The sequence below is a fragment of the Sebastes fasciatus genome, chromosome 10, assembly GCF_043250625.1.
Source record: "Sebastes fasciatus isolate fSebFas1 chromosome 10, fSebFas1.pri, whole genome shotgun sequence".
Lineage (NCBI taxonomy): Eukaryota > Metazoa > Chordata > Actinopteri > Perciformes > Sebastidae > Sebastes > Sebastes fasciatus.
The window spans coordinates 23,716,320-23,726,244 of NC_133804.1; the positions used below are offsets into that span (position 1 = coordinate 23,716,320).

Consider the following 9,925-nt stretch of genomic DNA (forward strand, 5'->3'; position numbering starts at 1 on the left):
CTAGCTGCAGCCTGACACAGATTCAATGTTTTGGTAGCAGACAGAGCATCAAAGTAGATTACTTCCCCCTCAGGAGACGTTTCGCTAACCTGATTACACCGGCTAAGCCAGCAGCTCCCAGGATGCTTTTGATATAAATATCAAGTTGTTGTTATGTTTGCGTTAAGTCCCTTCTGCTGAGTGATGTTTTCACGTGCTGTCACTGATCTGAGAGCTCATTTTGACGTGGAAGAGATGTTGACCCGATCGCCTGCTCCGACATTGAAAACACATGCAAATACAGTAGCAAAATGAAAGTTAAAATGACTTGTGAAGCTGTGAGCTCTTACCCTGCTATTATGGAAATGCTGAGATTGTTTGGATTGGCAGTGATCTTGGCCTGTTTTTTGCTATGCATCAAATACCTGTCAAGAGGGATTCATGTAAGTCCTAATTCTCTAGTTTTCCTTTGTATCATCATTCTCATGTTGCCACTTTGTGACAGCTATTTTAAATGTTTTCCTACAGTACAGTGAGCTCTTTTCCCCGTTGAAGCCAGCACTTAAAGATGGCAAAGTCAATTTGTCAGTGAATCAGTCCGTCCATCCAACACTTTGCTCCAGAGCATAACATCTAGACAACTACTGGCTAGATTGCTATGAAGCCTGGTATTAATTATATTCATGGTCATCAAGAGGAAATTACTAATAATTTTGGTGACACTGGCGCCACAGTCGCTTCAAAATTTCTTCATGACGAACACTTAGGTCCACGAGAAATATGTTGAAAATATATCATCAGAGAACAATTAAATCCGCGTTATGGCAGAGTGAGCAGAGCAACAGGGATAGGCCCCGAAAGCAGATGACAGTTCAATAATAATTATTTACAAAAGTTAAAGATGCAAAGACTTATGAGCCGGGCGAGGGTCAAAACCTGAGAGGAGGTCCAAAACAGGCAGAAGAATCCAACAAGGAGCAGACAGGAACCCAAACGCCAAATAATCAGGCAGAAGGTCAAACTGGCAGAAACAGACAGATACATCAATTAGACTATGAACCCTCATTTCATAAGATTTTATCCTAGGGTCCCCCATCTGATAGACATTTTGCTTTTGGATGTTTTATTACTAAGGCTGTCAGTCAATTAAAATATTTAATCATGATTAATCACACATTTTTATCTGTTCAAAATGTACCTTAAAGGGAGATTTGTCAAGTATTTAATACTCAACATGGGGGTGGACAAATATGATGCTTTATGCAAATATATGTATATATTTATTATTGGAAATCAATTAACGACACAAAACAATGACAAACATTGTCCAGAAACCCTCACAGGTACTGCATTTAGTCTAAAAATATACTCAAATCATAACATGGCAAACTTAAGCCCAACAACAACAGCTGTCAGTGTGTCAGTTTTTCCTCGCCAAAATTTAGCGCAAGTTTAGAGTGTTATTTACCTTCGCGACAAGCTGGTATGACAGTTGAGTAGTTGGTACCAATGGATTCCTTAGGTTTTCTAGTTTCATATAATGCCAGGATCTTCACTGTAGCTTTAAAACTGAGCCTGTTATATAATATAATTGACTCTCCTTTTTTGCTGGGAACCCCCTGGAACACCCTCAAGGACCCCTGGGGGTCCCCAGACTCCACTTTGAAAACCACTGCACTAGACAACCTGGAAGAGGAACAATGGAATGAGGTGCAGGTGGAGAGATGGGCAGGGAAGCTCAGGTGAGGGGAATGAGGTGATTGCAGGGCAGATCACGGAAGTGGATCTGGAATAAAAGGAGAAAAGTCTGAGGGCATCTGGTGGACAGGTGAAGACTAATGCTAAAGATGGCCTGGGAAAGTGGAAATGGCTGAAGAGAGGGACGGAGAGGCAGAATGAGCAGGAATACACACATTAGAGGCGGACATCTGTCGTGGTGGATATGCATTGTCTCCAAAAGATAGTCTCTGGTGATCCCCACCACCGTCGGGAAAACATTTTCATTTTAATTACTGAGCAGATTCATGCTCCTCTAAGGATGTATTATTTCTCTTCTGGGCACGCTGTGAGCTTTCCCTTCATGACAACTTCTGGCTGAAATGTCAACTATGCACTCAAAATGTCCTATCTTCATATGGGTTTACGTTTATGAAGATGCTTCACGTCGATAGAGAGCGAAGAGAGAAGTCTTTCTCTGTTGATAACCACAATAAATGTTGCTCTACACTTCAAATTGATCTCTTGTTATTTAGATAAAGTATCTCATTATCACAAGTGCATTTAAAACTGCAACAGAGACCTAGTTAATCAGTAAACTGCAAACATCAAGGTTATTTTTTATCATGAGTTTATATTGGAAACCAAAGGAGCAAGTGAGACAATAGATCTGAGATTGATGAGTAAACTTCTTACACAAAATGTTGCTTACTGCTGTTTGTCAAAAGTGAAATTTTTTCCTACATATACATATAACAGAGCCACTTCTTGGTTCAGCGTCCTGCTCAAGAACACTTGAGCTACAGCTGCCCACTCATAAATCTTGTCATGTCACTTTCACAAAATTGTGGTACAGGAAACTTCCCCTGTTGCAACCCATCTTGTGATTCTGATCAAATGGTTGGATTTTTACATAAAAATAGGGGTTCTTTCAGTTTAGAGTCAGCGCTGAATGTAATACCAGGACACTGTCTTGTAAATCAATCATGCACCAACCGAGTGGTTTTGTTGTGAGTAATTTTTTGTCTGGAAAATTACTTTTCTGGCCGTGCAGAAAGCTGCATGAAAAACAAGTTTATGAGGATGTTAAAATGAAAGTGAAATGAAATTATCTTTGGCTCAGTACGTAACCAAACGTGGACCAGGCAGACAGATGTCAGACAGAAATGTGAAATCCCCTCAATAAGATTAGTTCAGACCATCAAAGGCTGTTTCCTCCACTCTAAAAAAAAAAAAAAAAAAAAGCACACGTATACCGTGCCTACTCTCATAAAAATCCATCAACATATAGTAAAGTCAAAGCTCGGCCATAAAGATCAAATGCAGGAGTCAATGAGAAGATGAAGGGCTGCGGTAATCCAAAGCAGCCATTCATGCACCATACTCGTCTTCTGTGAAGTGGACGGAAATGAGATCTGACCTGAATGAGGTGACGCAAAGAAGGACAATCAGATTTGAACTTGAACTTGAGTTAAATTAAATATGAGGACGGATGATGAGATGCTAATCATCGTCTTTTCAGTCTGTGGCACTTGAACGCAGCTTTCAGGGTCGGCCCTGTCTCGTCTCTCAGGGGTCGTGGAGAAGCAATGTTAGAGAGGACGGTAAATTGGTGCTTTTTTTTTTTCATTTTTACAAGTGAGTCGTTGGTTTCAGTCTCAGGCAACAGGAGTTTAGTTGAATGGGCTTTTAAAAAGTGAGCCACAAAAAGGTTATTGTATGCCTCGGGGGAAGTGAGAGCCAGCAAAACAACACTGCCCTCCTTTCTAATAACGAGTGTGTGAACGGCCAAGCATTAATGCTGACAGTGGATCTATTGCATGTCTGTATTTGTTTAACATGCTTCTGGGTTTTAAATTGTCGTCCAGCAGAAGTTTTCCCAGCGACCCCTCGTTGCCGAGTCTAATGTGAGGGCCTGCTGTTTCCTAGCGTGCTCGCCTTCTCCCAGTTTCCATCTCCCTCGTCTGCTCACGCTGAGAAAAACTCAGCGCGAGGAAATAAATATCAATCAGTAAACTCCACTGTTGGGTACATTACATGGGCGTTGCATGAGATATCGCTTGCACCGGCATTCGCCAAACGAACCAAACACTCATTCATTTCGGAGGTGGCAGGCCAAATATTGCAGCCATGTTGAAATGTAGAATACAAATCTTTTGATGAAATATACAGGAGGTATTGGACTGAGTCAGAAGGGAAAAGGGTGGGATGATGACATGAGATGGAGTGGTTAACCCATCCTGGCACATCAGAGCCACAGCTACCTCACTAATGAAGCTGCCAGTACTGTATGATCTAATGTCTGGTAGCTTTCATCACTTTGTGACATTTGAGGCAGATAAATATGGCCAAAGGTCTGTGGACACCCCTGTCTGTTGCATGTCTGGTTTTACCAGTTTGGTGTGGAACAACTTGACTGAGCCCCAACTTCAACCCCATAAAAACACCTTTACGTTAAACTGAAATGCCAACCCGATCTCATGGGAAAGGTGCATGAATAGCACAACATTACAATGACATTCTGTTTGTTATGAAAAGACATGTTAGCCTTGAAATGTTTAGAATTTTTTGTCAGAGCATTTGATTAATTGATTGCTGTCAGAATATAATGATAATTTCAACTAATATAACAAAAATTGTATTTGAACAGTATTATCGACCCTACCTTTAATTTTTCCAAAGGTTCCATGGTCCCCTGGGAAAGGTCTTGTGGTGAAAACTCTCCATAATGCTCTTGTGACTGAATGGGAGCAAATCCCTGTAGCCAGGTTTCCACATCTGGAAGAAAAAGAGTGGAGGCTGTCATAGCAGCAGATTAACGCTCATGATTTTGGAATGACAACAATAAAAATATTCGCTGTAAAACATTGATAGATGGATAAATTAAAACATGCAAGTTCTCCAGCTGCCTTAAAAAGTAAGTTAATTAAACCAAACTTGAATAATTGGTTTAAAAAGTCTTCTTGTGTAATATGAGGAATTGAGTAAGTTCACTGAAGTTTAGAAATCAAGTTAAATCAAAGTTAAGTTAGATTCTAAGTTCAATCAACAGCTGTTTAATCACACTGAAACATTACAGTCAAAATTTGAAATCTTGAAATTAATAAATATTATGTATTTACATTAAGTTAATTACAACAGATTAGTTGAGTCCACTAAAAACTAGTGTGATCTTTTACAGTGCAGGTGTAATGTTTGGGTGTCCACACACTTTTGTCCATATACTATAAGTAAAGTTTGACATAAAACAAACCAATAAAGTCATAAAACAACCAATTAAATTGTTTGGATAGGATTGGTATGTTTTTTAGTCTTCTCCTTTGATTGCTTCTTTTATTTTTATTTTTTACATCTGATGCTCCAAATGTATTAATAAGAAATAGGGAAATAGAATGGAATGATGTATTTTGGGACTCAATAAAGCCTAATGAGTCACCTCACATCAGCCACTTTATTCCTTTGATTTACAACGCCAGGATGCCTTGAATATCCTTGTTTTAAAACATATAAAAACACTCTTTAAATAAGAAATTGTGTCTGATGTGGTTCTCACGCAAAAAAGGTTGACTCATCAAAAAATCTTAAAATGACATTCACTCCCACACCCTCGTTGGAAAAAAACAGAATCTCTGCTGATATTTTTAATTTCAAAAGTTCAACAACTGGACACAAGATGTCTCCTAAAGTCCATTCTCATGATTGTCTTTCAAACTAGTTGCATGTCACAAAATCCTGCTTGTACGTACACGTCTTAAACTCAGATTTAAGATAAACAGGAACTTACCTCCTTCAGCAGATGGATGTGAAAACAGCCCTCTAGTGACAAACTACACATCCATCATTCTGCACAGTGACGGTCAAACACTTGAGTGAAGAAACAAAACAAGCAAAGCAGAACGCATTTTAAGTGCATAGAGGGACTTTAATGTTTCTTTCAAATGACTGGGTAATTGTGTTTACGCTTTATTTTTGACATCATTAAATGAATATTAGGGGTTTGTGAGTGAAAAAAGGAGAACAACAATGCTACATGCAATATTAGGCTGTGAAACATTGGAGTGAATGTCTGCCACTCTACATGCAGTACCCCATCTGACCCACAGGTGTCACTGTTGTATTATTAAAAAACTCCTCTTTGATCAATTTAATTTTTTTAAATTCATGTTTTCCCCTCTAAAAGCTGTTTATTCCTCAGGACATATGCCTGTTTATAGCAGAATCATGCTGATGGAAATCTGGAAAAAAATAAATATTTTTATGAGAGTCCAGAGGGGAATGACCAGCTCTCTGCCTCTTCATCTCACAAACCCCTGCCAATATGTTACGCCACAGACACAGATGATCAAACATATTATTAACTGTGTATTACTAATTTTGTAATCAGTGACTCAACAACAAAATGGCATGTGTCATAAAAATAATTAGCCTAGGTAATTAGCAAATTATTGTTTATTTTCACAATATTTTTTATGATAAATTGGTCACTGCTGTGCCTTTGACTAACTGGGCATAATTGGATAGTGGCATATAGGATAGTGGCATATAGACATATATTCACACCAACACAAATCAGTGAAAAACTGCTTCTAAATTAGGTTTTCAATGACTAATATCTGCATGATTTAATAAAAAGGGAATCTTAATATCTTTCTGATGCCAGCTGAAAACAGTTGCCTATGCTGCTGTCATATTAATTTTCACAGTCTGTGCCGTTATAATGAAATGCTTCCCTGGAAAGATTCTCATCCTCTGACGCAGGTTACACAAAGCAAACAATCTGCAATAACTCAAGTGATTTCAATAACAATCTGACCTGTGATAGATACAGATGGGGATCATATAGTAGGGCAGCTACCGTATACACACACATCACAAATTGCTTTGCTCAGGCAGTTGATCCTGATTCAAGATAATAAAATGAAGAAGCCTGGACTCTTTGAGTCCTTTGAAACTAATATGAAACTGTACACTGAGGCTACAGAGGAGGGAGGAGGACAGTGACAAGTTGCAGCGAGAGGAGTGTGGTGCCGTCCATTAGACCCTTATCCAATTTCACACTCTCACCGGACCCCCTTTTTTGGATGCCCTTTCAAAACACAGTCCTTAGGTTGGAGAGTTTGCCTGAGTTTCTTCAAACACCCAGAGGTGCAGAGGATACACAAGACAAATGTGAAATCAGCAGGTCTCTTTGGTGGAGATTTCCTTAGTACACAATATTAGAGTTTGAGTGTTGTATGCTGCTTCACCTTCACATGTTTTGACTAGAAACATGAATGACAGAAGCATTACAGTCATTTGTGTCTGGGACAATCTGACGCTTTAGGCACATTTATGGTTGTGCATTAAGGGTTTAAAGCGTGGTTATGAACCTATGAATGTAGCAGCCGTAGCTACGCCGGCTATGGCAACTACAAAGATACCACTTTGGGACCACAATAATTGTGATTGGTCAGCATGGGCAGCTTGTTTTTTGTTTCCCCTTACCTAAACCTGAACCAACCCTTATCCCTAACCCCAACTACCGAGGGGGGCGTTATCATTTTAACAGGAGGGAAACACTATTCGACAGGGGAACAGACTTCAACACAACACTGGTAGAGATTGTTCAGACTGAAAACAACATGAGGCAACTTGACAAAACGCTCAGTAGGCTAATCTTCCAAGTTGGTGTTCCCGACTTCCAAATGCATCCCAGTGCATCTGCTCGGGAAAACATGGACACCAGCAGCCAACGGATGTTTGTATGGCAAGTGTCTGAGCTTCATAAGCATCTACAGAACACCTATATCAATTACCACAGCGCCATTAGCAAAGACAAACAAGTATCTTTAAATTAACACCTAGAGTATCCTGTGGGGAAATATTTCTGAAAATCTAATTTAAAGGTCCCATATCGTGCTCATTTTCAGGTTCATATTTGTATTTTGTGTTTCTAATAGAACATGTTTACATGCTGTAATGTTAAAAAAAAACTTTATTTTCCTCATGCTGTCAGCCTGAATATGCCTGTATTTACCATCTGTCTGAAACGCTCCGTTTTAGCACATTTTGACGGAATTGCAACAGAATTGCGTTGCTAGGCAACAGCTTGGGTCCATGCTTACTTCCTGTCAGCTGATGACATTCACATACACTGCAACCAGGAATAAACTGGGACACATTTAAAATGTTTACATTTAAAATTGTGTCAAGGGTCTAAATATTGTAAATTCGTGACATCATGAATGGGCAGAAATCCTGACAGCTTGTTTCAAATGCAGAGTTTCTGAATACGGGCTGTATATTTCCCTGTGGATTGAGTGTTTCGATACTTTCACAGTATTTATATTGGACTTAAGCCTGCTTTATATAAAAAAAACATGAAAATCTCACTTTTTTATAATATGGGACCTTTAAGACATTTTAAAGATCAATGGGAACCCTGTTAAAGGAGACGAGAGGAGTAGGAACACTACAAAAGTAAAACATGGTGAAAAGGTAATTCACTCACTATGTGCGCCGCCATGTTGCTGTGACGTCACCTTAGGTGTGTTTATGTCAAGGTTAATCTAGCAGGAGTTTCTGACTTGGTGTTCCCAGTTGAATGACCGCTCCACTGCACTTTTGCGTGTCTTAGGTCGTTTTCTTCAGAGTACAATAGATTGTAGCATCAAACATAGTTCCTGTCAACAGTTTTATCCACAATTCATTAAGCAAGACTAGCTAAAAGCCAGCTAATGCTAACTGCTAACTCCGATAACTGGTATCAAATAGCAAGTTAATATTTTTAAAACTTACCAGGAACTGCAACGGTTTTGCAAATTGTCCTCCAGGCCTTCTCCTTTTTAGGTGGGTCTAGCTCAGGGGTCTGCAACCTGCAGCTCCAGAGCCACATGCGGCTCTGTTGCTACTTGCTAACAGTTAAGCTATCTCCAGATGAGGAGGAAGTACTCAGATCATATACTTCAGTAAAAAGTAGAAATACAACAGTCTAAAAATACTCTGTTACAAGTAAAAATCCTGAATTCAAAATGTTACTTAAGTAAAAGTACTGAAGTATTATCAGCTAAATATACTTAGAGTATCAAAAGTAAAAGTACTTGTGATGCAGACTGGTTCCTTTCAGTGTTATAGCCTATTATTATAGTATATTATAGGCTGTTATTCTGCTTTTATCACTAATTAATACATGTAAGAGCATTTTAATGTTGTATTTCATCAATGTGGAGTCAGTTTGTGTACTACTGGCTAGACTACTGCATCATATCATATAATCATATCATGTTTTATATTCTTATTTTAAAAGTAACAAAGGTGTCAAATAAATGTGGGTGAATAAAAAGTACAATGCTCCGCTCTGAAATGTAAAGTAGAAGTATAAAGCAGCAGAGAATGGAAATACTTAAGTAATGTAGCCTACAAGTATGTCAAATTTATACTTAAGTAGTACAGTACTTGAGTAAATAGTTACATTACATCACTGTCTAACTCTCACTGGTGACTAAAACCTCATCCATTATTTTTGTTGGCTATATCACAATACTTTGTCGTGCATAGGCTAATCACGTATTTTGTCTGAAGTAGGAAACACAGATATGAATTTATTAAATGGTAAAACATGACAGTTTTCCCCTTTTCTCACTGTGAGGTCCTTCTACTACTTGTCTAAGGGGTTAAAGATGTACCTCATTTCATAAACCAGCTCCCTTATCACAAATAAAGGTAATGACTTGGCAAAAACTGAAATGAAGGTATTATGTACCATATCAGCAGGGGCACCATTTTCTAAATCCATGAAAACATTCCAGTTGCAAGAAAGTGTACTTAGGAGGGTTTATGATGTTGGTTTAATGACACAGGCCTAATAGGAGATCTGAACGGCACACTGGGTTTGTAGTCAGACTGATGGCATCTTGGGTTAAGTACTAGTTGGAAACGCTCAGGTAATTCACTTGAGCCTGGCCTGATTGCCCTCTCAGATGACTTCATATTTGAGGACTATTGCACTGCCGAGTGTGGAGTGACGAATCAACGCACATTTTCTTGATTTCACATAATACAGTGTTTCCTCCAGTACTGGACTTTCACACGCAAACGTGTTTTTACTGATGAAATAATCCTCACTAAAAGGCACAAGAGCAATTTCTGCAATTAGATTGTAAGAGTAGCTTGATGACTATGGCATCATTGTAGAGTTTTTTTGGAAGGATTATGAGCTTTTATATATCACAAACACTGGCTAATTGTTAAC

At 38.8% G+C, this 9,925-nt stretch overlaps 1 long non-coding RNA gene across 1 annotated transcript; it reads right to left on the minus strand.

Moving 5' to 3' along the window:
• Window positions 1–892: 892 nt before the first annotated feature.
• Window positions 893–8,572, minus strand: LOC141774849 (uncharacterized). The gene is made up of 6 exons (XR_012595478.1): window positions 8,473–8,572; window positions 8,186–8,319; window positions 5,480–5,559; window positions 5,132–5,186; window positions 4,361–4,473; window positions 893–1,000 (listed from the first exon to the last, which is right to left on the minus strand). It is a non-coding gene; the product is annotated as an uncharacterized LOC141774849 (long non-coding RNA).
• Window positions 8,573–9,925: the final 1,353 nt, after the last annotated feature.